The 16,942-nt window shown below is 46.0% G+C and overlaps 1 pseudogene; it reads right to left on the bottom strand.

Annotated features, from left to right (window-relative positions):
• Nucleotides 1–3,760: 3,760 nt before the first annotated feature.
• The window catches only part of LOC118565949, a 29,959-nt pseudogene continuing 16,777 nt past the window's right edge, over nt 3,761–16,942 (bottom strand).

Below are 16,942 nucleotides of genomic sequence, written 5' to 3'. Positions count from 1 at the left end.
TTTGTGTCAACAGATGCAATTTTCTGTAGTGTATCTTTAAAGCTAGAAAAAAGGAGTGTTTCATGAATTGAATAGATTCATGAAATTCTACAGAAAAAGAGACGACTTTGGAATGGTAATTTGGAGATGACTTTTTTCAAGCTTACTCAAAGTGTAAATTAACCTGATGATACATGTAATATGTCATTTCCCTACACATATATACACACACACATATATAAGTAACATCGCAACCGTCGATTTATATATATATATATATATATATATATATATATATATATATATATATATATATATATATATATACACATATATATGTATGTGTGTGTGTGTGTGTGTGTGTGTGTGTGTGTTTCATTACACTAGCCAAACCTGAACATACTTTGTATTTTTTTTTCAAGTTGTCCCACTTTTTTTGGCCTGTTGTGGCTCAACTTTACCCGCCAGGCCCATTTTTTGGAGGATTGCTCAAAACAACAGAAATGAGAAGAGATAAACACACAAAGATCACTACTATCACAAATATAAGATTTAATAAAGTGACATCTGGGCATCATTTGATGTGATCAAAACATTATATTTGTACGTTGGTGTTTGAACAGGACTTTTTTAACTTGTGTGACTTTTACATACAAATGCAACATGTATATGGAATTATGCCTCAACTCTTACCTCCATCCAACTGCGGCAGTATTTTTGGCCCCGGTAAAGAGGTGGTCATTTTGCCCACGGAGTTTTATCAACTCCTCTGTATGCTCCCTGCTCCCTAGAACAAAATGACATGTAAATGTAATGATTCTACCTCAGTTTTTCACCTGATCACCTCCTCCCCACTGATCACCGTCACCTGCAACTAATTCCCTGCTCTAATTACTCCTGTCAGCCCATCCCTATATAAGCACTCCTCTTTCAGTTTGTCTTTGCTGGTTTGTCTGATCTCCAAGACTCTGCACTCCCTCAATCACCAGATGTCCAGCTTCCCTTCTGCTCCCCAGCCTGTGCACTCCTCGCCAGCCAGCCTGCTACCTCACGCCATCCCAGGTTAGTGGATCTTGCCTCCCACTCACCTCTTTACTTTGTGTTCCAGTCTTCCCTCCTGTCTCGATCCACCAGCACGTCCTGGCTTTCACCCTGACGCACCACAGCCACAGTCCTCCTTCACATCCTGGTCCCTGTACCGACGCACCACCTGTCCCACTTCGTCAGTACGCTTTGGACCCAGCTCCGGAGCTCATCAGGCTCGTTCTGTCGGTGCTCCTGCGTCCCGTCTGCGGTGGCTCTGAGGACCACCGTAGCCGTCTGCCTGCTAAATCTCCACCATCTCCAGTCTTCTTCAGCCCGGTCCTGATATCCTACCTTCTTTGTGGCAATAAAGCTCCTAAATATCCGGCTCTGTGTGTGGTTTGAATTCGGGCTCGGACCCCGGTCATTACAGTAAAGCGTATTTCTGTTATGTCAGCAGGCAAAATGACTGTTCTGTATAATTACGCCGGTATTGTTCTTCAAGTGAATTATACTTTAAACCTTATTATACTGTACTGTAAATTAACTGTATGTTATTGAGTATTCAAACAAAACGTTTGCAGTATTGAGAGCCCAGTACAGCTGGACTAATGTTATTTCTTCAGCTGCATTAAGCTTTGACAGTTCTAATCATTTGTAATAAATTGTATGAGAATTGCATGAGAATGAGAATTGATCAGATTTGTGAGGGATACGGCTATCAGCACAGTTACAATAAGATGTAGGTTAAAATCAAAAATTGTGACATTTGTATGAAGGCTTTTAATGTTGATGAACATCTCGTATCAACAGATTAGCTCTAAGCTTTAGCTTTACCTGGACCTACAAATTCCGGTGGCTCCGTTAATGTCATGTATTTTAATAGATATTCAGTTAAAAAAATAAAAACAAACTACTTACATTTAAAGGTGTACTCAGCACTACTGCCAGTGCTGCTGCTGCTTTCCATTGTCTTGAGTAAAATCCGCCTTTTTTCTTCTTCTTCTTCTTCAACTGCTAAAAAAAAGCAAGCAATGCACCTCGGGAAATCTTATGGGAGGCAAGGCCACTACGGATGGTAGCGGTGCATCCTCAGAATTCAGGGAAAAGGAGGACGCATTCGAAGGCTGCATTTTAAGCATCCTCAGAATGGCACAGCCTCCGCGCATCGTTGTGACGTAACCGGCCTTAAAATGCGCCCTTCGAAGGACGCAGCCTGCGAATTGAGACGCAGCTTATGAATAAGCTCAGTTCTTTATAGTTATCAGTCACAAAAACACCAGGTAATTTTCCATGATTATAATTCTGACTGAGAGATAATATGACCTTAGCTGCAATTATTCCTAAAAGGTGTTAAGCCATCCGTGTCTCATTTGCCCTATTTCATACCATGGTATTAGTGAAAACTCAATTCTGATTGGCTGCACTGTGTCTGGAAAAAAGTGCTAAAGAACACCTAAAAACATTTATAGACAAATAGCCTGATTGTTCTAAATTACTGCGCAGACTCAAACGTTAGCCCACAAACGTTAGCAAGACAGCTGATGCTGGTTACCTTGGCAACGCATCAAGACGACAGATATTAAATATTTCTCTCAGCCACTTCTTGTGAAAAAAATCATTCAAGTGTTAATATTTCTATATATTACTTCTTTCATAAGTGACCATGGAATAAGCTGGAATATGCCCGACCAGGTGTCCATTATCAGAAATTAATGGACTTTGCAGAAGCAACTGTTTGACACGAAGCAAAGGACGGTTCACGCCTCCATCAATTTCTGATAATAGACACCTAGTCGGCATTGTCCCATAGAGAACACTTTAAACATACATTTTTCAAATGTCTGGTTTTTTGATTTTGATATTCTCGATTTGTCTTGGTTTTTGTTATGCAAAAGAAATGACTTAGATCTTTAACAGGTGGAATATTACATCTTGTGAAGTACATATCCCACTGATGTTTAACCATTGTGAAACGAAAATGTACAATGAGAAAAATCATAATTATCACCATCAAAGCCCAGTTAAAAGTCTTTAAAACCCTAAACCTCTTGCTATAAAATTGGGTCCAGGAAAAAGGGCTAATCTTTAAGAAGAGCTCAAGAACCTTGCATACCTTTGGAGCACATGGTACAACAGAAATACATGAGGAGTAGGACACTAAACTGTTTTAGATTTTTATGGGATATAAATACAATAACCCCTTCTACTTAGTCACCCATGTGGGCACTTACAGCTCACCCACTCTGAGGTTCATGTTTTCCTCCTGCAAAAACTAGCACCTCCTCCTATTAGTTTCGCTTACTGTTCCTATGGCATCTTTTCCTGCTGCTGTGGCTGCTACTTCGGGTAATTTTGCAGCTGTCTTCTCACTGTAATCTGCTCCAATAGATAAAAACATGGTATATGGAGAACCATGAATGCCCACACCTGGTTTATCATTGAGTACATTTTCCAGATGCCTGGAGATGCTATGTTTAGCTGTTCAAACAATAATACACAAGAATTTCCAGCAACTATACTGTTCACTTCAGGAAAAACACAGGCTCTTAGTCCCAGAGTTAGACATGTTTTGTGCAAATTATCTAAAAATACCCCAAAACAATATCTAAAGACCTTGTGAAAATCCTGTCTGAAACTGGTTAGTTTTATTAGAGTACCGTTATTCAGATTACATGAACATTTACAGTATAATTTTATATAAAATTAGTCAATGACATTAATGAGACTGAATAAGATTCTCAGAACATAACACGTGTCCTTCAGTTCAGTTTCAGGGTTTCCTCATACCGCTTGCAAAGTTCACTATAGTCATCATCTTTGTCTATCTGCTCTAAAAACTGACAGACTCCGCTCTCTAGGACGCTGTAGTATCGCTTCAACTCCTCCAACTCAGACTCCAACTTTTTCTCTACCTGCTCATGTTCCTCTGTAGCTTCACTCAACTGCCTCTTATAATCTGCCTTCACAGCTTTCAGTTTCTCTTCCAGCACCTTTTCATAGTAATTCTACATATCAAGTTCTCACTGATCCAACATCTTCTTAGCCTCTTCATAGTTACCATTTGAGTAAAACTGTCCTCCATTGTCATCTACCATCTTCTGGATCTTCTCCAGCAGAATCATAACTTGTCGACAATCACTTGCTTGGAGGTTGTTGAACACATGGTATCTGTTTCCAGCCTTTTTTAATATCTCCTGCAGGCCAGATGGAGCATTCTTAAGCTTTTGCTCAAAGTTTGACTTGATCTCATCTCCATGGGTGAAGAGGATAATGGTGTACTTCCAGGCCTCCTTTCCAAAGATCTCCTCCACCTTCATCACCGCCTCTCTTTCTTCTGCTGTAAAGGTTCCAAATTTGATAACCAGCAGAATGGCATGGGGTCCTGGAGCTGTCATGTTGATGCATTTTGACATTCCTCTCTTCACTGTTTCGCCAGACTGATCAGTGTCAAAGAGACCGGGCGTGTCAGCAACATAAACCATCCTGCTGAACACCTTTTCTCGTTGTTTGGAGCATTCAGTGGTCTCTGTAAATGGAAAACACAAGTTTATATGAAATACCTAAGAGAAACAGAACTAAATGACATTTTTTGAGTCTTGGTAAAAATTATTTCACCACCCTTATTGTCTTCAATTTCTCCGCAGGAGTCATCAAAAACAATCAAAAACAAAGTTCTGTAAGCAACTACTAACTTCTCCATGTATCATGTAAAGAAAGTAAACCGAAACAAAGTGGACTACCTAAAGGCAGTGTTTTTAGCAGTATAATGTCACAGTTATTGATGTAACTACTTAAAGGTAGAAAAATGTCAAATTGTATTTTAGCCCTATCTTTACTTTCATGAGTGTGCTTCTTTTGTTATTTTCTTCAATTACCATCATGTATTTCAATTGTTATCTGTGGTTCTATGATTTGTAATGACTGGGTGCTGCTGCCATTTTTGGGCAGTTCTTTGTTAAAATCTAGATTGTTAATGTCAAGGAAGCATACCTGGTTAAATAAATATAATAATAAACATGGTTCTGACAACACCAGCGGACCATCCAGTCACCACCCGTCTGTTTGCAGCCTCATTCCTGACCTGGATCCGACCAATTACATTGATGCCATCCTCAAACGTCTGGAGTTTCACACGCTAGTCTGCTTAGATGCAGTCATTTGTGTACAGAAAGGAGTTGGTAGTGAACCCAACCCCCGGAGGGCGCCAGTGCTGATGGTTCATGTACAGGAGAAGATGGTTGCACTGACAGGTGTGATCTGGGTGAGCTTCTGATGGAGAATGACTGGGCTGCTGGTGTTGAAGGCCGAGCTGAAGTCCACAGGCATACCAGTGCACATTAGGTGGTTGAAGTGGTACAGGATGGAGTGTAGTCCAGGTTTACTTCATTATCTGCCAACCTGTTCCAAAGGTAATCAAACTCCAGTTGGTCTAGAAGGGGTCTGTGATTTACTTCAGATGCTTCAACACCAGGTGCTCAAAGGATTTCATGACCACAGACAGGGTGGCAGGCCTGTCATGAATCAACCGTGTGATGGTGCGTTTCTAGGGACTGGGATGACTGTGGAGTATTTAAGCATGAGGGAACTTCTCCTGAAGTATTTGGAGAAGTTTTTTCTAGTGCATGTATTGCGTATCCCCCTCTTTTTGTGGACGGAGTTGTCGCATGTTCCCAGGGGCACTAGCGTGAGAACGTGTAAATGACATCTCAGGTCTCCCCTAAGTATGACGCCCATCCATCCTGTCCTACTCTCCTCTATTGGCTGGTGCATTGGTGGTCCTCGTGTCCGAGGACGGGTACTCGGGCGGGCGCTGGCAGCTGTTTAGCAGGGCCTGGGCCCCTGTGGCTCAGTTGGGGCCCCAACCGGAGAGCACCGTTGGGCCTTGGGCCCATGGCTGGATCTGCATAGCTGGTTGCCGGCAGAGCCTGCCGGCTCGTCCTTGTGGCTCCCAGGGGCTTTGAGTTTGTGGCTGTTGGGGGGTTTCTTGGGGCCCAACTGTGGTCTTCCCTTGGATGGGGGACACAGCTTTCCCTGTGTTGGCCCCTCTTGGGCACCTTTGCTCGGGGGGTCCCTTCAGGCATCTGGGGTTCTGGTTCCCCTGGCGTATGCCTCGGTGCACTGGGGGTGGGTCTTTGGCAAGGCAAGGCAAGGCAAATTTATTTATATAGCACAATTCAGTACAGAGACAATGCAAAGTGCTTTACATGATTAAAATATAGGAATAAAAGCAAGTAGGGATAGAATGTAGAAACAAAAAGAACATTAAAAACAGTAAAACAGTTTAACTGGAACATTCAAAGGCAATTTTAAACAAATGTGTTTTTAATCTCGATTTAAATGAACTCAGGCTTTCCGTACTTTTACAGTTTTCTGGAAGTTTGTTCCAGATAAGTGGAGCATAGGAACTAAATGCTGCTTCTCCGTGTTTGGTTCTGGTTCTAGGTATGCAGAGTAGGCTGGAGCCAGAAGACCTTAGTGGACTGGAGGGTTGATGCACTGATGACAAGTCTGTGATGTAATTAGGTGCTAAGCCATTTAGGGATTTATAGACTAACAGAAGTATTTTAAAGTCTATTCTCTGAGATACAGGGAGCCAGTGTAGGGACTTTAGAACTGGGGTTATGTGCTCTACTTTCTTAGTCTTAGTGAGGACGCGGGCAGCAGCGTTCTGGATCAGTTGCAGCTGTCTGATCCACTTTTTAGGCAGGCCTGTGAAAACACTGTTGCAGTAATCAATTCTACTAAATATAAACGCATGGATTAGTTTTATCCAGATCCTTCTGAGTCATTAGTCCTTTAATCCTAGAAATGTTCCTCAGGTGATAGAAAGCCAACCTTGTAATTGTCTTTAGATGCTTTTGAAGGTTCAGGTCTGAGTCCATCACTACACCCAGGTTTCGGGCCTGATCAGTGGTTCCTAGCTGAAGTGACTGAAGCTGTGTGCTAACTTTCGATCACTCCTATATTGGTTCAAAAGTTATTACTTTAGTTTTGTTTTTATTCAATTGATGAAAGTTTTGACATATCCAGGCATTGATTTCTTCTAGGCATTTACTCAGTGCCTGAACTGGTTTATAGTCACCTGGTGACATGGTGATGTAAAGCTGTGTCTCGTCTGCATAGTTATGGTAGCTGATGTTGTTGTTTTTTATGATCTGAGCTAGAGGGAGCATGTAGATATTGAAGAGGAGGGGACCCAGGATGGACCCTTGGGGAACCCCACATGTGATTTTTGTCATCTTTGATGTAAAGTTACCTACTGATACAAAAAAGTCCCTGTCCTTTAAGTAGGGTTTAAACCAGTTGAGAGCTGTACCAGAGAAGCCGACCCAGTTCTCCAGGTGTTCTAACAGGATGGAGTGATCGACAGTATCAAATGCTGCACTGAGATCCAATAGAACCAGCACGGTGTTCCTTCCACAGTCTGTATTTATATGGATGTCATCAAACACCTTGATAAGGGCCGTCTCTGTACTGTGGTGAGCACGGAAGCCAGACTGGAATACGTCAAAGCGGCTGGTCGTAGTTAAGAGGGTGTTTAATTGTTGAAATACAGCTTTTTCAATAATCTTACTGATAAAGGGGAGGGTTGAGATTGGCCTATAGTTCTGGAGTAGAAGTTTGTCTAAGTTGTTCTTTTTCAGCAGTGGTTTGATATTTTCTGTTTTTAGGGACTGGGGGAAAACACCTGACAGAAGAGACGTGTTTATTATCTGAGTCAAATCAGATGCTATGACAGGTAAAACTTTTTTAAAGAAAGCTGTGGGTAGAACATCAAGACAGCAGGAGGAGGAACTTCGCTGCTGAGTGATCTGCTCTAAGCTTTTGTAGTTTATTTGGCTGAATTGGGACATTTCGTCAGAAGTAGTTCCAGCTGAATACGGCATTGGTTCTGGTGTTGATATGGTAGTACAAAGTGATCCTCTAATTTTTTGGATTTTCTCAGTAAAGAAGTTAGCAAATTCATTGCAGGCCCTGGTGGAGTGGAGTTCAGAAGCCACGGACACAGGAGGATTTGTTAACCTGTCGAATGTGGAAAATAAAACACGAGCATTATTAATGTTTTTCTTGATGATCTCAGAGAAAAAAGATTCCCTTGCATTTTTCAGTTGTAAGTTATATCTGTAAAGTCTCTCTTTATAGATGTCATAGTGAACCTGGAGTCTGTTCTTTCTCCACCTGCGTTCAGCTTTTCGACATTCCCTTTTTTCACCTCTAACTGCTGGAGCATTTCTCCAAGGAGATTTTTTCTTCCCGGAAAGAACCTTCACTTGAACTGGAGCAATGCAGTCAATGATGTCTGAGACTTTAGACTGAAAGTTATCTACTAGCTCATCTACTGAGTTGCAGCCCAAGGTTAAAGTAGCAGAGTAAGCTTGGATGAAGGTTTCTGTGGCATTGTCCTTAAAGGTGCGTTTTCTTACGATGTCCCTTTGGCTAAATGAGTCACTGGAAATGATGCTTTCAAAGGTAACAGAAAAGTGATCAGATAGGGCAACATCAGTTACATTGACGTTAAAAATCTTTAGACCTTTAGAGATGATTAAGTCTAATATGTGTCCCTGTTTGTGTGTTGCTGTTTAACATGCTGAGTTAAATTAAAGTTTCTAAGTGTATCACACAGTTCTTTTGCAGTTCTGTCTTCAGGGTTGTCAATGTGAAAGTTGAAGTCTCCCACAATTATTAAACAGTCCTAGTCAACACATATCACAGACAGGAGGTCACTAAAATCCTTAAAAAAGTTTGATGTGGACTTAGGAGGCCTGTACACATTCAGAAGCAGTTGGTACCGGGCCCTTTACCTGGAGAGCCAAATGTTCAAAAGAGTCAAATTTTCCCAAAAACACCTTTTTACACTTTAGGGAATCATTAAACAATGTTGCTACTCCTCCACCTTTCCTTTGCTGTCTGCTCTCACAAAGGAAAATGTAGTTTGGAGGTGACTCCATCAGTATAGCTGCTTCACTAAATTCATGCAACCATGTTTCTGTTAAAAACATTACATCAAGATTATTGTCAATAATGAAGTCATTAATTAAAAGGGATTTTCCTGACAGAGATCTAATATTTAATGAACCCAGTTTATATGAGTTAGGGGTTGAGGATGTCTCTGTGACAGGTTGCATCTGACAGTTTATGACTTTTAAGTATTTATGTAATGAATCACGGCAGCGGACCCAGAATTCAGCCAGACCAGCAGAGGTTCTTAAAAAAAGGGATTTATTTAACAAAAAGCAGAGAAATGCAAAAAGGACTGAATAATCAAAAAGACTAATAAAAAACATCCAGAACTTCATAGGAACAGAAACTGACTGGTAACATGACAAAATAACTCAGGTTCTCTGGAAGGGAAAAACTTGGTCAAAATTCCAAAAACAAACATCAGATCAGGATTGACTCACCCAAAAAACATGACAAGACCAACAAGACGACCTGGCACTGATGTCTGGTCTCAACAGTATATATGGAGGTGGAGGCAGGTGAAACTGGTGAGAGGTGATTGCAGCAGGGGTGGAGTTAGGCAGGTGTGCAGAGTAAGTAATTAGACCAGACATCAGTGCTGAGGCTCAAAACAAGACTAGATCAGAAACCAAACCTAAAAAGCTGAGAGGACAAGTGGACAGAAACAAACTACACCAGACCTTATAACATAACAACCCCGAAGTATAAAACTAAAACAGAAGATAAAGCCAAGACTAACACGGATGACCAAAACAGGATAAACTAACTGTAAACAAGCAAAACAGGAACCTAGACAAGACAAAACTCAAAGCAGCCAGAGAACCTAAGGCAGGAGAGTACACAAACCAAAACAGAACCTAGAATATTACAGAGCCCCTCCCTCAAGGGCGGATTCCAGACGCCCTCCAACATCTACAGGAGTCCAAAGAAAACAAGACATACTGGGCGGGTGGAGAGGGTTCCAGGATGGAGGGCCAACGTCTGAAACAGAAAGCTGTTAATGAGGTCAAAAAACACAACTCCAAACAGACAACAACCCAAAAAGGGCGAACCAGCCAAACTCTGTGCGGCCGTCACAGAGGCCGACCCCGGCGTGGCAGAGTCTCTACAGGAAAACCCTACATCAGAAAGCGGAGCAGGGCTTTCGGCGGCCGGCGTCGGAGCAGGGCTTTCGGCGGCCGGCGTCGGAGCAGGGCTTTCGGCGGCCGGCGTCGGAGCGGGGCTTTCGGCGGCCGGCGTCGGAGCGGGGCTTTCGGCGGCCGGCGTCGGAGCGGGGCTTTCGGCGGCCGGCGTCGGAGCGGGGCTTTCGGCGGCCGGCGTCGGAGCGGGGCTTTCGGCGGCCGGCGTCGGAGCGGGGCTTTCGGCGGCCGGCGTCGGAGCGGGGCTTCCGGCGGCCGGCGTCGGAGCGGGGCTTTCGGCGGCCGGCGTCGGAGCGGGGCTTTCGGCGGCCGGCGTCGGAGCGGGGCTTTCGGCGGCCGGCGTCGGAGCGGGGCTTTCGGCGGCCGGCGTCGGAGCGGGGCTTTCGGCGGCCGGCGTCGGAACGGGGCTTTCGGCGGCCGGCGTCGGAACGGGGCCTTGGGCGGCCGGCGTCGGAACGGGGCCTTGGGCGGCCGGCGTCGGAACGGGGCCTTGGGCGGCCGGCGTCGGAACGGGGCCTTGGGCGGCCGGCGTCGGAACGGGGCCTTGGGCGGCCGGCGTCGGAACGGGGCCTTGGGCGGCCGGCGTCGGAACGGGGCCTTGGGCGGCCGGCGTCGGAACGGGGCCTTGGGCGGCCGGCGTCGGAACGGGGCCTTGGGCGGCCGGCGTCGGAACGGGGCCTTGGGCGGCCGGCGTCGGAACGGGGCCTTGGGCGGCCGGCGTCAGAGCAGGGCCTTGGGCGGCCGGCGTCAGAGCAGGGCCTTGGGCGGCCGGCGTCGGAGCAGGGCCTTGGGCGGCCGGCGTCGGAGCGGGGCCTTGGGCGGCCGGCGTCGGAGCAGGGCCTTGAGGACACAGACCGGAGGCGGGTCCTCCTGGACCACCTCCTCGCAGGGCTTGAGGACACAGACTGGAGGCGGGTCCTCCTGGACCACCTCCTCGCAGGGCTTGAGGACACAGACCGGAGGCGGGTCCTCCTGGACCACCTCCTCGCAAGGCTTGAGGACACAGACCGGAGGCGGGTCCTCCTGGACCACCTCCTCGCAGGGCTTGAGGACACAGACCGGAGGTGGGTCCTCCTGGACCACCTCCTCGCAAGGCTTGAGGACACAGACCGGAGGCGGGTCCTCCTGGACCACCTCCTCGCAGGGCTTGAGGACACAGACCGGAGGCGGGTCCTCCTGGACCACCTCCTCGCAGGGCTTGAGGACACAGACTGGAGGCGGGTCCTCCTGGACCACCTCCTCACAGGGCTTGAGGACACAGACCGGAGGCAGGTCCTCCAGGACCCCCTCATGGGGCTTGGGCGGAGGCAGGTCCTCCAGGGCCCCCTCTCGGGACTTGGGCAGAGGCGGGCCATCCTGCACAGGCTCGGGGACTGAAGCGTCAGTCAGTCCCTCAGAAACCGATTCAGAAGCCGGGGCGTTGGCCAGACCCTCGGGGACAGACACAGGTGCCGAGGCGTCGGCCGGACCCTCGGGGACAGACACAGGTGCCGAGGCGTCGGCCGGACCCTCGGGGACAGCCTCAGGAGCGGGTCGGCTGTAGAAAGTCGTGAGAGCTGCCCTATAATGGCCCTCAACGTCCCTTAATTTAGCCTCCAATTCTGCAGAATAACTACAGTGAAGAGCCTCCCTGAGGCATTTAATTATGGGGGCAAAAGTTCTTATTTTGTCCTCCAAAGCCTTGTAGTCGGCATCTGGGACCCCACTAGGAGGAGCAGTAGACGTCTCAGGGCTGGAAGGTGGAGGAAACTGAACCGCTGGACATGTAGTGGCAGTAGGGGCCATGGAGGCTGCCGACAGGAACTGAGATGCAACAGCAGAACGTGGCTGGACTGGCCCGTTTGACCGCTGACCGCTGCTGGAGGAGCTGCAGACAAGCCGTCGTCTTCTCCTCCGGCAGCCGGACAGTGAAGACTGCGGGGATGCTGATCCCTCCTGACGGGATGGAGCCGCCGGGCCCCGCGGCGATCCCTGTGCCTCAGTATCAGGAAAAGGATACGGGGTCGGCTCCGGGAAAAGGTCAGGACGAAGCTCCTGCACCACCTCCGCACTGACCTCCAGAAAAAAATCCGGGTCTGGATGGCACCGCTGCGGGGGAGTGTTGCTGCCAAGGAGGTGACGTCTGGGACCATACCCGGGAGGGCAGAGCACCAGCCTAGAACCCTCAAATGCTCCCTTCATTACAGCTCTGCAGGGAACAGGGCCCTCTGAATGCTGCAGACTTATGTAAACACTTAAAAAGCAGAGCGGGAAAAAGGCAAAACATAAATAAACTTACTGATCTGGCGATGGGTCCAAAAACTGGCGAGGTCGTACTGTAATGAATCACGGCAGCGGACCCAGAATTCACCTAGACCAGCAGAGGTTCTTAAAAAAGGGATTTATTTAACAAAAAGCAGAGAAATGCAAAAAGGACTGAATAATCAAAAAGACTAATAAAAAACATCCAGAACTTCATAGGAACAGAAACTGACTGGTAACATGACAAAATAACTCAGGTTCTCTGGAAGGGAAAAACTTGGTCAAAATTCCAAAAACAAACATCAGATCAGGATTGACTCACCCAAAAAACATGACAAGACCAACAAGACGACCTGGCACTGATGTCTGGTCTCAACAGTATATATGGAGGTGGAGGCAGGTGAAACTGGTGAGAGGTGATTGCAGCAGGGGTGGAGTTAGGCAGGTGTGCAGAGTAAGTAATTAGACCAGACATCAGTGCTGAGGCTCAAAACAAGACTAGATCAGAAACCAAACCTAAAAAGCTGGGAGGACAAGTGGACAGAAACAAACTACACCAGACCTTATAACAAAACAACCCCGAAGTATAAAACTAAAACAGAAGATAAAGCCAAGTCTAACACGGATGACCAAAACAGGATAAACTAACTGTAAACAAGCAAAACAGGAACCTAGACAAGACAAAACTCAAAGCAGCCAGAGAACCTAAGGCAGGAGAGTAAACAAACCAAAACAGAACCTAGAATATTACATTTATTCCTGTTTATCCTTTTGTTTTTCTTATTTCTGCCACGTATTATCACAGATATTCCATAATCTCTGGCAAAAGGCCCAGGCTGATGCTGGAAACTGTCATGTCTGATAAACGTGCGGCCAGGGCCCAATCTGTATCACAGCGAAGTAATTTGGAGTTCCTCAGTACCAGAGTGTTCTGTGATACGTAGAGGAGGAGGATCTGAGGCTCTGAGGAAAATTCTGGTTTATTCATATATATATATATATATATATATATATATATATATATATATATATATATATATATATATATATATATTTTAGGGCTGGGCAAGTTAACGCGTTAATTTCGCGTTAACTCATTAAACTATTAACGGCGATATTTTCTTTAACGCGCGTTAACGCATGTTGCTCACATGCTTTTATTTTGTGAAGGTCTGTTGCTGCGGTGTAGGGGTTTGAATCAGAACAGTAGGTGGCGATAATGCGCCAGCTACCCACTCCAGCCATTGAATGGAGGCGTCTGAAAAAGTCTTGCACTGACGCGGATAATCCACTGGGGAAGGTATGGCTAGTGTGTTAGGCGGAAGAAAATTTGCTGTGAAAACATTCATACAGGCTGCTGCTATGGTGATGCTTTTAAAAGGATCGACGTTTGTCTCTTTAAAGAACTCTTCTCTGAATTTCACACAAGCCCTGAAGAGAATTTCCACATCATTCTGACAATAATAAAGAGCTTCTTTTTTAAAGTCAAAGGGATTCTTACAGGCCTCGTTGTACCAAATGGAAAAACGCTCCTGCTCAGCAGGGCTCATATGCTCCACAGCGTAGAAGCTGGGTGGAGGAAGCGGGCCGATGTAGTTCAATGTCTTCTCAGAGGAGAACAAGTGAGGGAAAAAACCCTTACAGTGATCAGTGAAACCTAACGCTTTTGGCATTTGACTGAGTTTCATTGTAAGGAACGAGAGACTGTCTATGAATTTGAGACTGTAATCAGGCTCAGTAAAACAAAGGATTTTACTCCCCTGTGTGATCAAGAACGGTTTGATGCCGAGTTTAACCATCTCACTTAGAATCAAGTATGAGTCAAACCCACGACTGTTGTGGGCAAGAAAAGAATGACCTCTGAACCGAGGTTTTCTAAAATGAAGCAGAAAATCCCTGACGCAGTTCAAACCATAAGAACACCAAACATCCCCAGCCAAGGTTTTTGTGCTTACAAGATACGGGATGTGTTTTCCAGTTTGATCTGTAAAAGTTTTAAAATCATAAAAAACTAGCTTATCGCGGAGTTGCGCATCAGTCAGGGTCGGTTGAATATAGCACAGATGATCGTTTAACGCAGGGGTCGGGAACCTTTTTGACTCAGAGAGCCATGAAAGCAAAAAATCTGGAAATTCATTTCAGTGAGAGCCAATAGGGTAGTTCGCGCGTGACGTCACATGTGACGTCACGCGTCACGACGTCCGCGCTACTTCCGGGTCCCGCTTGTAGGCAAACACAGGACTGTTCTCGCATTCTATCATTACAAAACGGGTGAATTAGAGCGTGCTTTTAGTTAGTTTATTTTCGAAATGTAAACAATGCCTACGACTTGTTGTGCTCCCGGTTGCACACAGAGGCATTCCAATTCGTTGGATGTACGTTTCTGTCGTTTACCGAAGGAGGAAGAAAGACAAAAGAAATGGATATTTTCAATGAAGAAAGACCCAGGCACACGATCCCAGTCGACTGGGGGAGCCATCACACCCCGACAGAATGTGCAGTCTACACTTCATCTCCGGTAAATACAACTTCATTTTGCACTAGTCATTGTTTTACTGAAATAGCGGCGTGGGGAGGTGGCGATCGCTAGACGGGGCCGGGAGAAGCAGAGCCGCAGACTGCAGCAGCCTGCTGCAGTCTGCGGCTCTGCTTCTCCCGGCGGCTGCATTACGCCCTGGTTTACGCGCGCTAGTACTTCTGTGTTTCCGCTGCAACGTTGCCGACACCTTCACCCATTTTAATAAGACAAAAACACCTAAATAATCCTTTGTGAACAATTTTTTTTAACCTACCGGGCGGGTCTTCCTCTCTGTTGATGAGCGGTCTGTGTCCGTGAACATCCATCCATTTTCTGACCCGCTTAATCCCTCATGGGGTTGCGGGGGTTTCTGGTGCCTATGTCGCGATATCAACCATCAACTTACTCTTAAAACGATCTTGTGATACGTTATCTAAAGAAGAAAAATACGTCGAGAACTTGTCGTTTCCTTTGTTTGCGCCCGCCTTCTGTCTTCCAGTCCGGCGCGCATGCGCGAAAAACCCGGATGAAAACAATAGCGGTGATATTTTGTTTTATCTGCGAGCCAGATGAAATTATCAAAAGAGCCATAACTGGCTCGCGAGCCATAGGTTCCCGACCCCTGGTTTAACGTGACATCTGCACCGTGAGGCACTTTCTGACGACAGACCGTGCACTTTGTTGAACAATCGTGGGGTTTGCTCTGTCCACCTGCGGCTACAAAATAAAGCTGTTTACACACAGGGCAGAACTTTGTCGTGTCACAGTTACTTACGAGCTTACCGAGTTTAGGTCTCAGTGTGGGTTCTCTGTGTTTAGCTAAGCAGATGGAATTACGACAGATTTGTTTACAATCTATGCACTGCACAGGGCTGTATTGCTGGAGAGTACAATTTGAGTCGAGGCATACCGAGCAGTGACCCTTACAGCTATGCGTGCCAATGTTGTCGTAACCGCTAAAGCAGTACCCACAAATGTGCCTCGAGCCTGTGAAACCTGTGAGACTCTTTATTCCATAATAATGACTTTTGAACAAAAGCAGGAAAAGGGGATTTGAACGATCTGAAAAGCCTGTCTGAAATTTACGAAGCACTGCCTCCTTGTCGTCTTTAAAGAAAACAACAATTTTCCTATTGACTATCTCTTCAAATTTATGCACGTCGCTGAAAGTCACAGGAGTTTGCTCAGTGAGGCCGGCTGTCCGCTGCCACAGCGAGGCTTGATGCATGGCTTGGGCGTCTGTAAAAGCAGGGTTACAAAGATGTGCTAGACTGGCAGCAAAGCAGAGCTGATTAGAAGCATTTTCAACAATATAGAGGTGACGTCTTTTTTTATGAATCAGCTCACAGTCCAACGTCTTTGTCGCCTTACGTTTAGCACCGCCGTGAGGGTTTCGTACAATCTGAAGTACTATTTCCAAGTTTTCAGGTCCTGGCAATTCTTCATTAGACTGTGTTAACTCGTCTAAAAATTCCAGAAATGCAGGCAGAACTGAATATCCGTCATCATTTACCTGAACCACTGTATGACGGGAAAACCCTTCGCCGCTTAATTCAAGCTATACAACATCATTGCATGATGCTGAATGTGTAACAGAGTTTGCCAGCTCTGTGAGAAGATGATAAACCTGTGTGTAAAACTCGGCGGGGTTAGGAATTTCACCGGGTCGTGAAGCTGTCACGCTGAAAGGACGTCTTATTTCTGTTACATTAAATCGCTCACGTTCAATGCAAGGGTTAACAGCCGGTTGAGACTGACTCGTGCTTGGCTGATCCTCCGGGTTGGACGTGGGAGCGACAGGTGCGCTCGAGCATGGCTGTTGAGGGGAACTGGATGAGGGATTCTGCAAAACAGTATGCGAAGAACCAGACCGATCATTTTCACCTCTTTCACTTTGATTTAACTGACCACCTTGCTGCGGGAACTGATGGCTTGTAGGATTGGAGGTAAATGTTTGAGAGACAGAAACATTTAATTGATGGATAGCTTGTTCTAGTGATGATAAACGCTCATAATTCGAACCCGAGTGCGTATGACCCTGCTGTCTATCTGGTGAATTACCCCGGCTTAAATCGGC

This window comes from Fundulus heteroclitus, chromosome 14 (genome assembly GCF_011125445.2).
Source record: "Fundulus heteroclitus isolate FHET01 chromosome 14, MU-UCD_Fhet_4.1, whole genome shotgun sequence".
NCBI lineage: Eukaryota > Metazoa > Chordata > Actinopteri > Cyprinodontiformes > Fundulidae > Fundulus > Fundulus heteroclitus.
Note: the sequence above shows the minus strand (reverse complement) of the source record. Positions and strands in the feature narration are given on the sequence as shown.